The sequence below is a fragment of the Trachurus trachurus genome (genome assembly GCF_905171665.1).
Source record: "Trachurus trachurus genome assembly, chromosome: 5".
NCBI classification, from domain to species: domain Eukaryota; kingdom Metazoa; phylum Chordata; class Actinopteri; order Carangiformes; family Carangidae; genus Trachurus; species Trachurus trachurus.
This window is the reverse complement of record NC_139896.1, coordinates 7588644-7608338: the sequence shown is the minus strand read 5'-3', so window position 1 is coordinate 7608338 and position 19695 is coordinate 7588644. Positions and strand designations below refer to the sequence as shown.

The 19695-nt window shown below is 40.6% G+C and overlaps 1 protein-coding gene across 1 annotated transcript in view; it reads left to right on the top strand.

Annotated features, from left to right (window-relative positions):
• Positions 1–13165: 13165 nt before the first annotated feature.
• Positions 13166–19695, top strand: part of cpne5b (copine Vb) — a 43790-nt gene continuing 37260 nt past the window's right edge. The window contains exon 1 of the mRNA XM_083971066.1: positions 13166–13224. The gene's annotated coding sequence lies outside the window, so the exon portion shown is untranslated. The remainder of the gene's footprint in view (positions 13225–19695) is intronic.

Sequence of the window (19695 nt, the reverse complement as noted above, 5' to 3'; positions counted from 1 at the left end):
AACCTGTCCATAAAACCACAGCTCCTTCTTGGACAGACATGGCAGCCTCCGTCCTCCGATGCAGTATGTGCTTCATTTGAGGCGTGATGGATGCTCGGTCACTCTCCCCACAAGTGGAACAGAGAAGCCACAGCAGCCATTTCAGTTCATTTCTTCTCTGCCTTCCTGGGTGGCTGCTCACTCTTTTCTCTCCTCTATTTGATTAATGGCACCGTCTCTCCGGTGGCCGCTGTAATAAAGTCAAATGAGGTCTCGAATGGCTGAGGCTTTGTAGAATCAGCAGCGGGTAATTGAGGAGGTGGATGTCTCAGGTGAGGCTCCGTGTCTGCTCTCTGTCCTCGTGGCAATGAAATAGTGTTTCACTTTTTCCCTTCGGCAGAGTTAGTGAAGTTAGTAATTGTGTTAGAGAGGCCCTGCTTCGCTGCACATCGCTGTATGTTTGCATGGTTTGTGCTCACGCTCGGCTTTATAAAGGTTACGGAGCCGGTAGCGTGGAAGAAAACACGCCTCATCCTCCGAGCATGTCAAAGTGTGCGCTGCGGTTTGTCTCCTGAATAATACAGCTGCGCGGCAGAGGAGCGATAATTGAAAGCGTAATCCACGGCATCTTCTTTAACCGGCGACGATATTCCTTTTGTCAGAGAGACATGATTGGCTTCCCAGGCTGAAATCTGTCAGGGAATATCCGGAGAAATCCTGCCTGAATCCTGGTAATCCTCTGTATCTCCTTTCACCAGGCAAGATTTCTCTCTGTTGTGCGCAGGTACTTAGCTTTTATACGGGATTGTCTGTGGTACCAAAGAGGGCTATTTGGGAATTTAATAGCTACCAGGTGTAGCACAGCACTCCGGCCCTACTGGGGGATAAGGCTCACCAGTATTTCCCTCTCTGTCTCTTTCTCTCTCTCTGGCTCAAGTTCAGTCCATTCTGCAGAAACAACAAAGCACAGGTGCACACAGAGAAACTGACCTAAAGATAGACTGAGCACAGCGATTCATGAGTATTGCAGGTCTGTTTATGCTTCTATTGTGGCTCTATTTGATATCAAAATCTCCACCATCCCTCACGCTGACATTTATGAACCATTTCTCCTTGTGAACTTTTTTTCTTTCGAGAAATAACTGATCACTTGCATCAAGATGATTGGTGTTGTGGCGGTGCTGAACGGACAGCTCCCCCTTAAAGTGGCTTCATGAATCTTTCAATACGCTGCCTGCAGTATCCTTCGCAGCTGTGAAGTGTTTTCTAGGTTATTGGGACAAAAGCTAATCCTTCCTACACTCCAATGTTAAATAATAAAAGATAATTCTGACAGACTGTAAAGAGCTTAATGTCGGAGACAGGAAATAATCAACAGCCAGCTTGTTACAGCTCTACATTTAATTTGCTGATTGTTACTTTGGAGAAGTTATTGCAGTAAAATGAAAAACCTCATATAGTGATTATTCTCTCAAATTCTCCCTAAAAGTGATGCGTTAACAGTTTTTGTAGCTTCTTCTCATTACGGCCAAAATATCAGCATCGACTGCTATGTATGGATTTTCTGTATATATGTTTTTTATTAGTGTTTCAAATGAGTAAAACTGTATTTCAGTGTAGTGTAGCTGTAGGAAGCACATTGATCTGCTCAGACCCTCTTTGCCCCGGTCTCTCTATTGCTAACAAACACATCTGTCATCGTCCGACCGGCCGTCAGGGGCACCGCGAGAAACGCTGTCGCTTCAGCGGAGCAGCGTACAGTCAAAAAAAAGGGGTAAAAAAATCCATAAAAGCTTTTACCGGCCCTCTCTGTGTACCTGTCATCCTGGACCGGGCTCACTGTCCAACTGCAATGTGAACCAAGTCAGGTCAGGTGTCAATGGGGGTTGTTATTTATTGTCTGACAGAAAGTGCAGCAATGGAGCAGTGCACATTGTTCCGGTCTTTGTCATAAAGTACTTATTTGCAGTGAACCTCAGCTACTTCCACAAATAGGGCTTCATTCTGTGCAAAACATTGATATGTCACATTTTCTTGTTCTGCCGCTCCATCTCCTTCCACCTCTCAGGCTCCTTAGAGATCCCACACTTCATTAAACTGAGATATTCAAACCCCTAATGCCTTGTTTTATGGATGCACCATTACACCCAATGGGAATATTCCAGATGTTTTCTACACACAACAGTGCCAAAACTTTCAAACTTTGAGTTAACCTCCATTGGCTTGTCTTTGTCTGGCTGCACAGTATGAGTTCGATATCATCCAAAACACAACTCAAGCTGCCCACAGTCACGGTTCAACTCATTAGACTGTACAAACAAAATCCGACATGACAGCGTTCGCCCGCATGTGATCCTGAAATGATCAGATGATAAAAGCCGTGTCGAGTCAACCGCACAGAAACCTCCTCCTGAATTTTTGGTAAAACTCAGAAAACAGGAGGACAGCATTCAAATGACAGTCTCACTTCTCAGACATGTCCTTTACAAAGTTTTATTTAACCACATTGTATTTTCAGATATTTTTGCCATAAAATCCAAAATCTTCTCCTTTTTTTTTGTCATTTTCATGAAGCATAACCATCTGTGTTCACTATGTTGTTTTCTTCACAGAAGAATCCAATTTGCAAAAAAATTAGTGAGCACTAATGTCCATAAAATGAGATTGCAAGTACTTGTTATGGTTTTCCAATAGCAGCAGCAGGCAGTTTCTATCATTAGTAAAAACCTCCCAGAGTTGAAGCCTCACTTCCACCACCCATTTACCTTTATGCTCCCCGAACATACTGATAAGCATTTGGTCCGATTTAATGACTGTCGATTATCGCTCTCCCTGATTGGCTCCCTCAAGGACGCCCCCCGTGGAGCTTTTGCTTTCCTGTCTTCTACTTGACAGAGTCATAGTGTGCAGCTTGTGGCCCGAGGATCGGTGAAAGTCACCGGGAGGCTAAACGCTCGGCCGTCTTTTATTCTTGATCACCAGTTCAGACAAAAGCTGCAGAGAGAAATTGATTAGGTGACCTGTGGGTGGGAACCTGGCAATGAGACAAACCCAAACACTGTTGCAGCTGGAAGGCAATTTGCTCACAAACGTGCAGCATACTGAACAGGCCAGACATATTCATTTGAGTCGGTCTGTGGGATATAAATGTGTCCATGGACCAAAGCAAAAAGTAATCAGCAGAACATTTCCTTAAAACACTATTCAAGATATTTGGTGAAAATCAGTGGTATATATTGTATCAATGATGTCAGCAAAGTACAGAGAAGGGAGGACTGTACACTATTGGTTAAAAACAAACTGGATGTGTCCCCATAAGCCTGAGCATTAAAGGGGTTAGCTATAAGTTTAATTCCTCCCGGCCAGTAGGTGTCACACTCACACTCGCCCACTCTCGCTCCAACCTTCAATTGTACTGGTTGCCAGGTAATAGGGAGCAGCTAGTAGCAAAAGCTAAGCTAACATTAACCGTATTTAATGAGCAGCAGCTCCGGTGTTGACAGCGGACTGGAAACACATCTGAATAATTTCACACTAAGTCACCTGCAGACAAACCCGCAGCGTAATGCCTTCACCGGAAACGTTACAATACTGGCTGGTCGTTAGTTAGCATTAGCATTAGCATTAGCATGATGCCATTTTCTCCACAGAGCTATCACGATCTGGCCCCCCTGAGCTCCGCCTCATGTGACATCAACGTACTAATGCTGATCATTTCATTTCGACGTTGCCAAGATGTAAATATTTATATATTTTGGACCTGTCAAAATTTATAAAACAATTATTTCCATAATATAACCTTTTTTTCAGTAAGATTAATGCTTTTATTTAGCACCCCTCTAGACCTTCTTTGGATGTATTATTTTTGAAAAATTAATCGTTTTGATGAAAAAGGTGTGGCTATAATCTTTAAATTGAGATTCACCAGCCCAACACTTTTGCCGTGAGTGAGAATGAGAGTAAGGCACGTAGCTTCATCTATTAGTGATAGTTATAGCTTGTATTAGTTTGCCTCATCTTGTTTTAGACAGTAGGCTGGTATGTAATATTTTTTCAGTGTCATCTCGGCAAAAGTTCTTAATGTTGACGCTCATCATTACATAATCGATATTTTGAACAATCGTCGTTCTGTAGAAGTCAAGCTCACTTCTCACTGTAGCCTGTGACGATCCTGTTAGTTAGTGTATGATACTTTAACCTTGGCAACCAAAAAAACTCCCCCAATGGTTAAATGGAGGTGCAGGCAATACTCAGTTTCATATTCTTTGTATAATATGTGATTCATATACTGTATGTGTCGTGTCGGAGATGGCATCTTGATGCGTCATATAGTGACAATACTGCAAGGACAAGGTATTGTCTGCAGTGGAAAAAGAAGTATCTGGTACCAAAAGCGAGTGGAAAAACACTATTAGGAGGTCATCTGAGCATCCAGAAGCCCATCGACAGCACTGTTCAAGGATGCAGCTGGATCTGCACTAATAAGTGAACCAACAGCTGTTTCCAGATGGTTCTGTTGGGGTGGTGAAGAGAAAGTCAATCCTTGGGGGAATCGGGTAGAAACGGTGCCAGTTCTTGCTTCAGTTTTGAGAAATCTTGATGCAGTACACATGTGCCCTCGGGGAGTTTTTTTAATTTTTTATTAATTTTTTGTTTTACAGCACATGGCTATCTTTATATTTAAGGCTGTATCTCAATCTTATGCCATCTGCAGTCAGTTTAGTTCCTTACTGGTATGCTGTGAGAGCAAACTAGAAGCATATGACTATGAACGCTATTTAATTAATTTCAGTTGTACAATGGTTTGTAGTGATTAAAACTTGATCAGGCTGAAAGAAATTGTGTGATTTAGCTTCTTATTATGAGTAGAGGAAAGTTCTCTTTCTTGATTAAGCAGATAATGGTTCTCACTCTGTTTGACGGTGTCAGTGGTGGAAGTCTTCGGGAACATGATTAATATGTGGTTGAGTGACTCCACTCCTTTGCCTGGCCATTCTTCTTCAGGCATAAGCGAGCATAAGACTTCAACAGGAAGTTAATTACAGTCTGAAAACCTTCATAAGAATTGAGCTGCAGGTGATGACAGCGCCCCACGTTGTAAAGTAAGCTGCCTGTCTCCTGTGCATGAACTCATCATTGTTAATAATGAGGTCCACCAGCGCAATGTCATTCGCAAACAGAATTAATTCAGCTGATGGGTATTAGCATGTGAAATCATTTGTGTTGGAGTTAAGGTGACAAACATATTTCAGATGAGATGGAGCGAGGTGTGCGCGTCAGGTTCTAACTTTAATCGACTGTCAGAAAACGCCGGTGGACCGAGCGATGAGCGAGTTCTTGAGTCGGGAATCTGAAGAGGTTTTGAATCTGATGTTAATAAAATGGTACAGGAACAATCTGAGTAAAGGTAAGATCCAGGTCAAAAGCTGATTATGTCACCGACTCATTTTCTGCGTAGAGAAACTACAGTGGAGCTGAGACGAATTCAAAGTCATTGTTCGGGAACTGGGGCTTCGTTATGTCTGAGTCGACTGCTGCTGCTGGCTTTAAGTGAACATGGTGGGCGGCGACTGACATTGTCTTTGAAAGCAGACGTAGAGTTCTTAAAAGGACAATTTGAGGTGAAGCAGATTTTTTTTTTAAAGTAATACCATCATCATACAGAGTGTGATGGAGATATACCACCGGTTAACTTTAAACGCAACGCTGAACTTTCTTCATATTACTAAAAGAAAGAAAGAAAAACACTGGGATTCAAATTAACATCTGCAGCAAGGGTGAAATTCACACCGTATGTGTCTTTCTGTCCTTTAACAGCTCTGTTCTTTCTCTAACCTTCTTGTCCTTCACCCTCGGCTCAAACCTCTCATCTTTCTGCGTTTATCACTGGCTGAATTTGCCCGGCTCCAAGTCAAGCTGTTGCGAAGAGCAAATCAATGGGAAGCTATTCTTTACTGTGACTCCTTGGGTGGAGTGCTCTTCTGGAAGGCCTCCAGTGCAGTGTCACTCTCCACCAGTCTGATCACGTGCACATGTACAGTGGCTCTTGGCACTGGACTGAGGTTTTTATGCATCGAGCTACTTGAGTGTTGTTGTTTTTTTAATGCTTCCACTTTGGAAATGATATTGTTACATAAAATAACCTATATAAATTCATATGATAGCGTGTTTACAAGTTTAATCACTGGGACATTTGGTTTCATGTCAATAATGCTACATTGTCATGGCTTTGACTTTTCTGTTTCTTTTCTGAGATTTGTCCTAGACTAAGCAGGAAACAACGTTCAACGTCAAGATGACATTTTATATCACAGGCTGTTGCACTGACAGCTCTTTCTGACAGAATGTGTCATTCTGCTCTAAGAGGCTTTTACTTCTTTCTTTATAAAGGCACCTGGTCATGAAATCAAATGCTACATTCATGGCATCCATAGTGCCTAGAGGCGTACTCTCAGTGGCTGTGTTAAGTGCTGAAATAATTGAAAACCCCTATGGTGCATGCATCAGCTCATACAGGTACATGTGCATGAACATATGGTGCACTAAAGGTTCCTGGTTGGGGCTATCCTAGCTTAGCATATGGATATTTAAAGCACCTTGTAGGTCATGATACAAGCTGCTAGAATGAGTATTGTTAGAGCCATTTTGTATATTACTGATAAGGTGATAAATAATTTAGATTTGTTGTATTTTTCCTGATTTCATATATTGAGGTTATAAGAATGCCTATTAGTTAATAATAACTGCACTCTTCTTATCGCCTGAGACGTGTGTAACTTAATATGCGCGTACTTTGGTTTAGTTGTGACTATGGAGAAGAACAGTTTTTATTTTGTTGTAACTTGAAGAAAGGTTTCAATAAACCCTCGTAAGAAAGAAGGGTAACACTTTATATATAATAAGTACACACTATTAAGCATTAGTTAAGCATTAAATACTGAATTCTTCATTTATAACACATGAATACTCATTAGTATGTAGTTTATAAACACAGAAATGTTTTACTCATCATTGATTAGCACTAACTGTAATTATAAACTACATACTAATGATTATTAATGTGTTATAAATGAAGAATTCTGTAATTATTAATGCTTAACTAATGCTTAATAGTGTGCACTTATAAGTGTTACCGAAAGAAGAACTGTGGAGTTTCGTGGCTTAACTCATTGAGTGCCAACCACGTAATTTCTCATTTTTCGTTCCCATGCGTTGAGTGCCAAAAACGAGATTTGACTTGACTAAAACTTTGGAAAGGAGCGCGGCACTCAATGAGTTAAGACACATACGCGTCAACTACATTCTCACGCTCCATAGTTTTAATGTGCGTTTAAAAAGTAAAAAGAGACCGAGCCACACTAACAAGTAGAAACTATTATTACAAATAAAAATGCATTTCATTACAAGAACCAACAAACTGGTTCCTGTGTTGTTATTATGAGTCTGCAGTGGAAGGATGAAGCTAACATACTCTGAGTTGGTGACACACTGACACAGTGATACAATGACCAGCCACCAAATTGTAAAATAGACTCTTTTGAACACGGTCACACACACGTTGTTAGGTGGAAAAAGAAAATGAGAGAGTGACCTGGTTTTCAAACACAGTCAGTAATTTCACTCTGTCCTCCTTCTATTGTACTTCTCCTGGAGCCCAGGGCTAAATTAATTTATCTGTTCCTTATTCACAGCTGGTTTGTTAGTTTGCTTTAGTCTTTGACTCCCTGAAGATTTCGGTAATTACAGATTCTCACTGTGAATAAAAATAGTGTGTATGTGTGTGGTCTGTGTGTGTGTGTGAGAGATAGATTGTCTTTAAGTAATTTTGGGTATACATGGTCCTATGGGCAATCATATGTCTCTGTCACTGTATGGAGGTGGAGTGTGTGTGTGTGTGTGTGTGTGTTTGTGTGCACAATATACAGTGCTCTTTTGTTTAATATCGGAGCTTCAAAAACACTCCTGTGTGTACCCTGTGGGTCTTTGAAGCTTTGTGTTAATGGGTGGGTTACATTATGCATGCACCAGCGCTCTGACTCCTCAGCGTTTCTAATAAAAAGACAAAAAAGAAGAAGTTCTTTCTTTTCAGTTGTCCTTAACTTCCTGAAAGGAAAGCTAGCTCTCTAATTTACCCAGGTGCATTTCAAAGAACAAAAAACTTTCTGGCAGCCTGACACATTTATCAGATTATCATTTCAGATTTTCAGTATTAAGAAGGGGGAGAAGATCTTGTGCGACACCCACAGGACCCCCCTCCCCTCTTCCCCCCCTCCTGTAACTGAGACAAATTATAAATCAAGTATCAGTCAGAGTCTTTCTTTCTCTTTCTCTTTGCTGTTGCAGATCAATAGCAAGGTGCAAATGAGATTTTAGCGAATCATTTTCATCTCCCTCTTCCAATACTTTCTCAAGCAACAAGATGGGTGTTTTTTTTGTTGTGTTTTTGGCAAGCACAGGTTTATGTGAGGAATAAAATCCAGGAGGAAATAGATTGCAATTTAACACCAACTGATTTATTTTTCTTTCCGAGTTACCCACGGGGAGAACTACTTATTTTATAAGTACGGTTGTTTACTACTTGGGATCCTGGAGGGTGGTTGCTAACACTAGTGAATAACATCATATACTAGAAGGTGCTCCGCTTTTTAATTTTTTAATTAGCAAGTACAAATAAATTACTGAACAATATGTAGCTGGACTGTTTTATGTCGTGTCAGACAAATACTATGAGCCCAGACCCAGCGTATACCCATGCAGCACACGTTGTCATGCACAGCAGGCACACAGAGGAGGGGCTGGGGAAAAAAAACTTTATGGATTTTCTGACAGTGGGTGGACAGACACCCATAGTGGCCGGTCCAACCAAAGACCATAGACCGTATGTAAGAAGAAGAATGAGTGACACCGGCACAACGCGGCCGTGAGATTACACACTGTGACTTGAATTAGCCGAAGTGACGTCTGGCAGACAGCTAGCGGAGAGGAGACACACAGCTTCATTCTTCAGCCCAGAGGTCGGGCTTGACTATGACGGACGGGTGTGTTGTAAGAGAGGGAGAGGGATGGAGGGGAGCGAGGAGGAGGAGGAGAACAGGGCAGGGAGGGGCTGATCAAATCTCTGTGCACAGCTCTGAAATTAAATCAGATTTTATCCACATCCAGCTGAAACGATTAGTCAATAGAGAGAAAATGATGAAACAGTTTGATGATCAACTGTACAATTCAATTTTTGTTTTTTCCCCCTGGAAACTAATAGGATGAAAGCTCTGTTAAAAGGATGAAAGCCTGTATATCTACTTTCTTTTTTTTTATTGTGGTTTTAGCGGCTTCATTCTGCAGTTACCCTACAGCACAAGCAAAGAGTCATTTGTGTAACCTCAAACTCTTGAAGGATGTTGATTTTAGATTTTCTGTGGCTATTTCTGGGAAGATCTGAGAGGGGAATTGATCACTAGCAGGAAGCGAAAGGGAAGACAAATGTAGACATGGAGTCATTTATCTTTTTTTTTTGTAACCTGTATCTTTGAACCAGTGGCTTTTGTGTGAGTGTGTTTGTGTGACTTTAGGCAATAAAAAAGAAAACACTCATGTTTCCTGCGCTTGCGATCGGGACGGCTTCCCCACCTGAGGATCGATGGGAGTCTTTTTTAGTGTGTGGATCAAAAGGTCTTCATCTGCTTCTTAAAACACGCACCCTCTTGCACAAAGAGCAGAAAGCACTTACACACACAGCGGGAGAGCACTTCAGCCAGTCTTTTGACCTTCGCATGTTGTGTGTGAGCAGAAAGCTTGAGTCAATAATGTCAAGCCCATCAAACTTTTGTGGAAATTGTTGGAAAATTGCCACCGTTGCCATGCGTGTAATGTAAATGTTAGCAGAAGTTCTTCATGCATCGTTGTTCTTGAACTGTCACTCGTATCAGAGTCTTGGACACAGAGAGTATCTGGCATCTTCTACTGGGCTTTGTCTTAAATCTCTTGGGTCTCCTTCACTAACAGTGTCTCCTATGCAATATGTTTTTGTTTGTACTGCTGCTTCGCTTTGGCAAATAGAAACTTTTGGAAGAAACTAAAAAGCTGCCTGGATCTACTTGAACATCTACATGCAAATTACACAACCCAAGAATGTATTGTAGGCTTATTATCATATTTTGCAAAGACACTGAGAGGAACTTGTTGGGATGGATGACACAAACAGTTTCTTACAAATGTTTTTTTTTTTCTTTTTTTTTCTAAAGGGAGACATGACGCATTTCAGGAAGAAAGTTAATGGGATGTATCCTGTTTTGATGCTGTTGTGTTTAGAGGCCCCTCCATAAAACCAGCCAGAGATGTTGCACTCGACTATACATGTATAATCGATGCTGCTTTCCTCCACATCTTCCACATCTTCCAACTGTAGTGAAGAGAAACTGAAAATTTCATTTTGTGTGTCTCCGAGTACCCACTTACAAAAACTCTGCTCTTGGACATGAAGTAAAAAAAAAAAAAATATCATGCATGGCAGAAACAAAATGATCGGGGAGGATGAGAGTACTGCACTGGAAAAATAATCGAAGCAACCGCAACATCAGTAAACTTCACTGCCCACAAGTGAGACAGTTAATGACCGGAGATACACTGATATTACACAAGTGGGTGAATAGAAAGTGCTACATTTTCACACTAGAGGAAGGTTTTGTTAAAACTGTTATGATAATAATATTAATACTGAGCAAAATAGACCATATTTTCAGCACAGGTCTCATAATGACAAGATAAGGGGATTCATTTTCTCAAGCTGATGATTTCTAAGTCGACTCAAACTATTCATACAACACAACTAATTCAAACTTTCCAGTATTGACGAGAAAAAAAAAAACAATACAGAAAATGGTGACAACTAAATGAAATCACAGACAGCCAAAAGACATACAGCCTCAGACAAACTGAGAATAAAGTCCAAAAACTGGAAGAAATAAATAAGATAAGTAAAAAAAGGACCCACTTTCAGAACAAAGAGGTCTTTGTCATCACTGACAGTGTGATATGAGTACACTAATACAAGCAAAGGCAATAAGGCGATAAGAAACCATCGCTCAATTCTAGAGTTGGCATATTTCATTATTTATAATGCTGCATCATTATGAACAAGCTGTAGACTGAATGAAAATGTGTGAATAATACCAAAACAGAGTCACAATAAAGGTGTTGATGACTCGAGTCTCCAAGTCTGACACATCACACAGTGATCCTGAGTCTGAAATGAGTAAAGAGTTGGTTGAAGCACAGTTTAATCGCTTCAATGCCAAAAGAAAATTGTAGCTCTACTTTATTCTCTGTGTTGCATCATTCACTTTAATTAAATCATCCTCCTCTGTCCAAGTGGAAATTGCTCCAGAGAGGAGCTGTGATTTTCAGACAGTTTTGTGACGGGGAGTCGATGCTACAAAAACGTGCTTTGTGAAATTATTGGAAAGACTTAATTAGCTTGCTGGTTTGTCAGTTAGCAGTTGTCAGTTTGAGAGCTTTAGGAGGTCTCTCTCTCTCCCTCCCTTACTCTTTAATACTATTACAATCTATCCTGGGAGTAAAAAGTAAACAAAACCATTTTAGAGAATTACAAAGAAGGTAAGAAATCAATTTTATATGACTAATGTGGTTCACTGGTGGTTAGCGCACCAGCGTCAGCTTTCTGATGTCACTGAGCCTCGAGGATCACGGACTGATTTTCTTTAATTCATGAGTAAACAGTGTTTCCAGGAAGCAGTTATTCTATTGGGATGTGTTAATTAATTTGTCGTTATTTGGCTTTTAAATCTAGATAAATTAGAGCGTCGTCAGCAAAACATCGAAAAAGTAATAAAACCGAGACAAAACAGGATCCAAGGCAACTCTTCACTGGTACAGTACAAAAATATAAAAAGCCTTTATTAAACGGCTAGTTCATGATGAAACATTAAAAAACCAACAGTTTTGGTTTTATTGCAATCCTGACCAAAGAGCACCTTCCTGGTTATTACCACTGCAACCCACATGAGCGCTCCATCTGCTGTCCTTTGTTAAGATAGAAAAAGTAATTTTGGATCATATAAAAATAGCTGTAACTGAAATCCGTTTTTTTTTTTTTTTCACTTTAAGGTTTTCCCCTTTTTCTTGGTATATTTTCCACTTCTAACTCCTCTTGTCCTAATATATGAATTCCATTTCCTGGGCATTACATTTCAATTCCACCTGTCACCTTGAGCAGACAAAAGGACTGAAGAGATTTAGTCTCGTTTGATCGGCTGCCAGCATTTCAAAAAAAGAAAAAAAAGAAAAAAAAAAGGACTGAACATCAGCACATTCAGGCTGTAAACAGAGACATAAAGACAAATATAGTTTACTCCAATCAATACAACAGTGTTAAGTCTAAATAAAGAACAGAAAACACAAACAAGCCATGAGCTCTTCTGCATTTGAGTAAAACGGTCTCTTTGCCATCTATTTACTCCTTTCAAAGTAATACTTCTTGCAAATTAAATGATCAAAATGTATTATAAATGCAGGGAATGCCTGTATTTTCATGTCTGGACATTCACATTGCATTATCGAGATTAATCATCAGTAACATCTACGTTACATTTTAAGTTAACATATCTGTGCATTTGTCTTTTAGTTTCACCAAAAAATTTGATTTTTATAACATTGACCTCACATGAGTCTGCATTAGATAATAACACTGTGAGGCGGAGCTTTAAGATGGAGCAGACAGTGTCTTTGTTTTCTTGACCCCTCAAGGACTCAAGGTTCACTGGATTCACAGAAAATACACGATCGTTAAAATGGGAGGTCAAGTAAGAATTGGATCAGTTGCTTCTTCAAATGTTTCACAAAATGAGAGTTATTTAAAAACTGCTCATCTGCTACTGGAACACACTTTACAACTGAGCTAATTAGGTTGGATTGCATACAGTAGAATTTAATAACATGTAAAATTAAAAGAATATGTTGAGAGTTTCTCCAAATACCAAAATTGTCAAGGATGAACTACATCAAAAGGACTTCTTCTGGACTAATTCACTTACTAATGAATATGTCTTCTCACTGATTGATTAATGATGATTGAGTGATCAAACAGAAAATGTGTTTTTTCTTTGTTTGTTTTTTTGCTTTGATTTCAGTTCTGTGAGCTTTTCTTCTCGTCTCTCTTTCCTCCACAGGGGGATCCCAGGGAAGAAATGCGGCACCATCGTCCTGTCTGCAGAGGAGCTGAGCAACTGTCGGGTGAGTAAGCCATTATAATCTTCGCTGCCAAACACATATTAGTGGGACAACAGCTGTCAGCAAAGCCTGGTTAAACAGAACTCACACGTGAAGTGGATTGAGCAGGATGGAAGCTCGAAGGAGCCAAATGAGGAGGAGGAGGAGGAGGAGAAGGAGGCAAGCAAGGAAACTCAAAGGGATAGTTCAACATTTTGGCAAATTGGCCCATTACCATAATCCCTATAGTTTTAGGAGTAGGTTTGTTACCTTTAATTGTTGGTGCAAGCTATTTCTAGAACGGCGGAGCAGAGCCACGAGCTGCTCAGAGCTTCGCTGCGGAGGATCATGGGATTTCTTGGTTTCCCTCATCAAACTCATCAAATACACAATCCAACAACTCCAAAACGCTCTGGTGGACAAGTTGTGACCTGCACATTCACCACGCTATGAGATAATAACAGAACGTTACCAGACAGAGTTGTTTTCAAGGCAAATGCAGAGACTGCTTGCCGAAAAACTGCCCCTGACAGGAACGCAAATCAGCGGTTTTGCATGAATTTACCCCGAAAACAACTCCATCTCATATTATAAATTCCATTAGCCTCCATAGTGTAGCTCTGAGCAGCTCGCAGCTCTGCTCCGCCGTTCTAAAAATAGCTTGCACCGACAATTAAAGGTAACAAACAAACCTACTCCTAAAACTATAGGGATTATGGCAACGGGCCAGTTTGCAAAAATGTTGAACTATCTCTTTAATGTTGAATTCATTTAGTTTTAGATTTTTAAGAACAGATCCAAGTACAAACAGAGATACCTCTCCCTCCATTCATCCATAAGGCGTGTGCCTGAATCTGAAAAATGTATTCGGAAAGGAACGGATAATTGAGACGGATCCAAAAATCTCTCTATTTCACCACATAACGGAGAAGGCAGCTGCTCTCACTCTGCGTAGAGGCTCACGGTGTAATGAAATGGCCCAGCAACATCATGGGGTGAGTGCTGACAGTCCCCTCAACCAGTGCTGTGGCGTTAACTGCTGGATGCTTCACTGGACTCCCGGAGAGCAGATTAGAACAGGATATTGAAAAGCAAGAGAGTGCAAGAGAGCAAATGGCAGAGGGAGAAAGAGAGAGATGGGGTAAATGAGAAAGAAAAAAAATGGCACAATGGAAATGAAAGAGCAAATGAGCAATGATGTGAGTGTTGAGGAGAGAGAGAGAGAACTAGTCAGACAGATAGAGGCAGATATAAAGACAGTGAAGTGAATCAATAGAGGATTATTTCATGCTCGGTGTGCACCAGCTCTGAGCCGTAAAGAAAAAAAAAAAGAACAGCTCGGGTGATGATGGTGTGAGACCGAACGGCGGTTAATTAAAACACAGCCCTGTCTGACCTTGTCGCTGACGCCTGTGGGACACACACATGCATACAGATTGACAAACAATTATATGCATAGTGTATATCCACACACAAACACCTTATTTCCCACACTTGTTCACAACCTGTCTTTTTTCTCATACTAACACACCCTCATTAACATGGAGAGTCTGACTCCAGCTGTAAAACGCTTTTGTTTCATTCGATGTCACCAGAAATATGAAGGATGGTCAGAGTATTAATGGAGACGGACTGTCGTTATCAGCTAAAGTGGCTATAATCAATATGCTTATATCAGTTATGGATCAAAACAAGGAATTCAGGTTCAGCCTCAGCTTTACAGATAAGAAGATTTTCAGCTGAGTGTTGTCTGTAACTTTACTACTGGTTTACTCTCTTCCTCACGGCACTAAAATATTGTACCCACTGCACAGAACCAACCCAACACCGAACAACAGAGAGAAGTTTGCAACTATAGAAGTTCAAAGGGGAGCTATGGAGGTCCGGTCGCTTTTTTATCTATGGAGCTCCCCCTACACTTTCAAAGTGCATATTTTCACTGTTGTTGAAATTCACTGCTAACCCTGGAGCGATGTCTGCTGAGGTGGGTAACGCTGTATATCATATAGATTAAAGATTAGGGGGCGTGTTTGATGAGAGATCTGGGACACTCGGTCAGATGTGCTGGTTGGTTTTCGGCCGAGAGATGCTATAGGTGGAACCATGTATTTAACCATCACAATTACCAAAGCAAGGTGAAAATCTTGCATAGTTCCACTTTAAGAGCTAGCGGCTGGAAGTACAGCATTGGTGAGAAGAGATACAGTGTCAACCCATAGGAAATAATTGGAGCTGCTGTTTTGACAGGTGTCATTCAGTGTTGCCGTGCATTGTGGTTAAAGGGATATTCTGGCGTAATGACACCAGGTAAGACCCCCCCCTCGAGGGATCAAGTTTGCCGACCACTAGCTTCTCTCGACCGCACAATAGCAATACACTGCTGTGGATTCCTCCACCAACCAACCGCCATCAAAAAAGCCACTAATAATGCTCAGAACAGCACCAAACTTCGGCAACAGCACGAATAGCGTCCCAGCACATAATGCGAGGTATCAAACACCCGCTAGCTTTGCCTGGTTTCTATTGAAAAGAGACGAAAACAAAACTCACCCACTCTCCTCCAGTCACTTGCTAGTTGTGGGAAAGCCCTGACAAGTCGATTACCGAATGTATCAGTGTTCCTATCTGTCTTCCCTATCTCTTACTAACAATAATTAGCGAGTGTTGACAGGGAGATGAACAGATTTGAGTTGCTCAAACTATCACTGTCAGCAAAGTGTGTTGCATTTTTGGAACTAAACGTCACTGAACTCCTCACTTTTCTACTGCACAACTTGTTAGGGCTTCTGCATTAGTAGCAAGCGGCTGGAGGAGAGTGGGTGAGTTTTGTTTTCACTTCTTTTCAATAGAAACCAGGCAAAGCTAGCGAGTGTTTGATGTCGTGTATTATGTGCTGGGACGCTATTTGTACTGTTGATGAAGATGCATTTGGGGCTGTTAACGTTAAAGTTTATTGCACAATGATTTATAGATGTGTGACCCACAAGCTCTTTAAACTCTTAATTTTACCATCAAGTGAGAATAAGCATTTATATTCAGACTTGATGACTTTTGTTCCAACACTTTGCTGACGCTATATGATCCTCATTTTGAGTAAAATATTCAAATCCAAGTTTCTTTGTGCATAATTTTACACATTTCCCTGTAATTCAGCCTGACACATTCGCTGTCTGGGGTAAATGGTGAGATCTTGACTAGAATCTAAAATAAAGTTGTCTGGGTTCTCTGCACAACATGAGTTTGTGATGAGGGCCACAGCGGTGGGCCTGGTCAAGAGGTTAACACACTTTAAGCATTCATGAAGCGATATTATTCAACAGTTTCCATTCGTGATGAAGTCTCACAAAAGCGCATGTGAGGGCTGAGTGTTATTTTTTTCTTTTGCTTATATTGCATTTATGAAATAATTCACACATAATCACAGTTAGTTTATATATAGTTTTTAGTCACAGCAACTCTGCAGCACTGACCAACCCCAACCTGTGTTTGCTTTTTATATAAACTTAACCTTATTTACTAGGGGTGGGAGAAAAAATCGATTCACATAGATATCGCGATATATTTTTTGACGATTTTTAAATTGATTTTTTTTTTTTGAATATTTTTTTTTTTTTTGAATATTTTTTTTTTTGTTGAAATTTTTTAAATATTGTGCAATGTGTATTTGTTAGCCTCTTTTACATACAGAGAGTACAGGCTTTGAAAAGGGTTTAAGTTCACTTTATAATGGAGTATGTTAATTTATAGGCTCCTACAGTATTTGTGTGCAGATAAATGTTAAAAATCGAGAGAATCGGCAATATCGTAGAATCGCAATTTAAATCGAATCGCCATCCAAAAAATCATAGAAGAATCGAATCGGGAGAAAAGCATATCGTCCCAGCCCTATTATTTACTTTAAACCCTCTTTATGATGCAACCGGGGCAGAAAGTGTGTGGTGTGCATTGTTTTACTGCAGTGCTTCACTTTAAAAAGCACTAACCAGGGTTGTTTGATGCATTTCCCTTTCAAAGTCTTTCTGGGGGTGTTCTAAACTTCAGTATAGCAGTATTTAAACCATTAAAAAAAAGTATCAAAGTCTCATAAGAACAAACAAAGGAACTGAGAGATGAGATAAAAAAAAAAGTCAAAGAAGTTTTCTCTTCTCTTAAGTGTCATATAAACAAGTCTTTCATTGTTGGGATCCCTCTTTTATTTCAGAAGTTGAACAAAATTTGGATAGTGATCAAAAGAGGCGCAGATAAAGACAATAAACTGAGTTCATAAGAAAATGTCATGTGTAGCTTTGCAAAAGCAGAACATAACCAAGTCCATAATAACAGTAACAGGAATCTTTAGCAGTCAAGGCTGACCACACACACTTTAAGTAACTTTAAGTTGTTGTTGTTTCTTTTTTACACGTTATCCTGTTAATTGGCCAACTGGCTATAATAGCGTTGGCTAATGCTGACGCTCGTAGCTGCTATATACAATAGTGAACATTCATTCATTTTGTGATCCTTAAGAAAAAAAGGAGCAGCAATTAAATCAATAGACATGACTATTCATTTTAGACTACAAAATGGCATAGTAATTAGCATATTGGAAATCGTTAGCATAAACTGTTCAATTAGTGAAATGTTATTTGCTAGAATTTTGAGGATGTAACTCAGAATAAAGGTTGTGGGTTTTGCCTCAAAATGTCAAACTGTAGCCTATTCCTTGAAGTACAGAAGAAAAACTGTGGATAAAAAAAAGGAGAGTTGAGAAAAGTAGGTCTTTGGTGAATGGTCAGGTAACAACCTGCTGTCCAACCATCGTGAAAAAGTGGTTATGGTTGTTCCAAATGGCCACACAGGAAGGTGGAAGCAGAAAACCAGTCATCAGTGAGAGCGGTGGTGGAGGTGCTGCCATTATGTGGAGAAGTCCTGAGAGGGATTCATGGTGTTGCACTCAATGGGTTCACATGAGAGGAATTCAAGCCTGATCACTGAGGAGAGAGAGAGAGAAGCTGAAGCCGAAGCCCTGGTTTCCTCTTTCACCTCCTTGCAGCTGACCAGTGAGGTGTGAAGTCAGAGAGGAGGTTGGACTGTCAGTTCCAGAAAGTTACTGAAATGGTCAGACCCAGCGCCCCCTGACCCGACGTCAAAAAGATGCTGGAGCTATTCAACCATCCGACCAGCAGCTCTGCAGAGATACACAAGGCAGTCAAAACTCTTCAGCATCATCTCATCCATCTCACACACTTTCTCTCTAACGTAAAGTAGCATTAACTGCCCAAGCATGTAACCTGGAGACAAACTGAATATGAATATTGCAACAAACGTCCCACCGTGTGTGACCCTATAACCCTCCCCAACGTGCCGCATCGACTGACTCTGCCGCAATTATTTATGATATCATTTGAATTCCCAGAGTATACAACAGATTCAGCAGCCAAGTGAAGGGAAGGAGGAAGCAGGTCTTATCGTTTTCAATTAGCAAGACAGATTGACTTTGATAAATTTAAACCATATGGACAAAAATACCACGAGAGCTTCGAGAGCGGAGCTTCAAATGAGGAAAAGATTGTTCTCCCATTTGATCAAGTTTATGAGGCGTGCAGCACAGTCATCAATTTATTTATATTGCAATATTTTCACAACTTCATGTGCTGGTTATTAAAAGTTTTTGCAGCTATTTAAGCCCTGTCACTATCAAACTATTGGGTTCCATAAATTCAATTAACTCCCACTTACATTATCAACACACCTGAAGCAACAGAAATGCATGGGCGGCTGCCACTCTGAGCAAAATACTATAACAATACTGAAGGGGGCTTCACTCATAAGCAGAAGCATAAGAAAAAAGTCTGTTCACTCCCTTAATTGATTGCTAGACTTTTTTGAGATTGTGTCTCCAAACGGGCGAATTGAAAGTGCTGTGCAGCTTGACGTCACTAAGCACCGAAACTCAAGTGACTCCACCTCCCGGTACTTCCTTATCCTCCCCCTGGGCCAGTCTGGAAAAACGTGAGCTCCGCCCGGTGAGACATTTCCGTAACAGCGACAGTCGCGAGCTGCAGATTGATTTGGGGACAATACACTAGGAATACAATATGGTTGGACAACTTAGACCGATGTGAAATGGTTGAAAAACAGCATAATATGGGACCTTTAAGTCATTTTCCATCACAGCTGAGTCCTTCACAGTTCCTCCTGAGCGGGGGCGGGGTCGTCATATCACGTCATCTCCCTCTCTTTTTCCTCTCCACTCGTCAGCTCCAAACTCACTCGTCTACACCTTGTTAACTCAGGTGAAAGAATAACAACAGTCTCAGTACAGATCAGTGGGCGCTGCTGCTGTGTTTTTAAACTTAGTGCTAGTGGAAAAGCAAAACCAAGTAGAACCGTGTCACGCTATTGGAAAAGGACCATAAATAATAACCCCTCCTAAAGTGTCTCAATCCACTCTGTTTATCAGTACACATATATATACAGTATATGTAACGTTATTATAGGGCCAGGGGGGCCAGC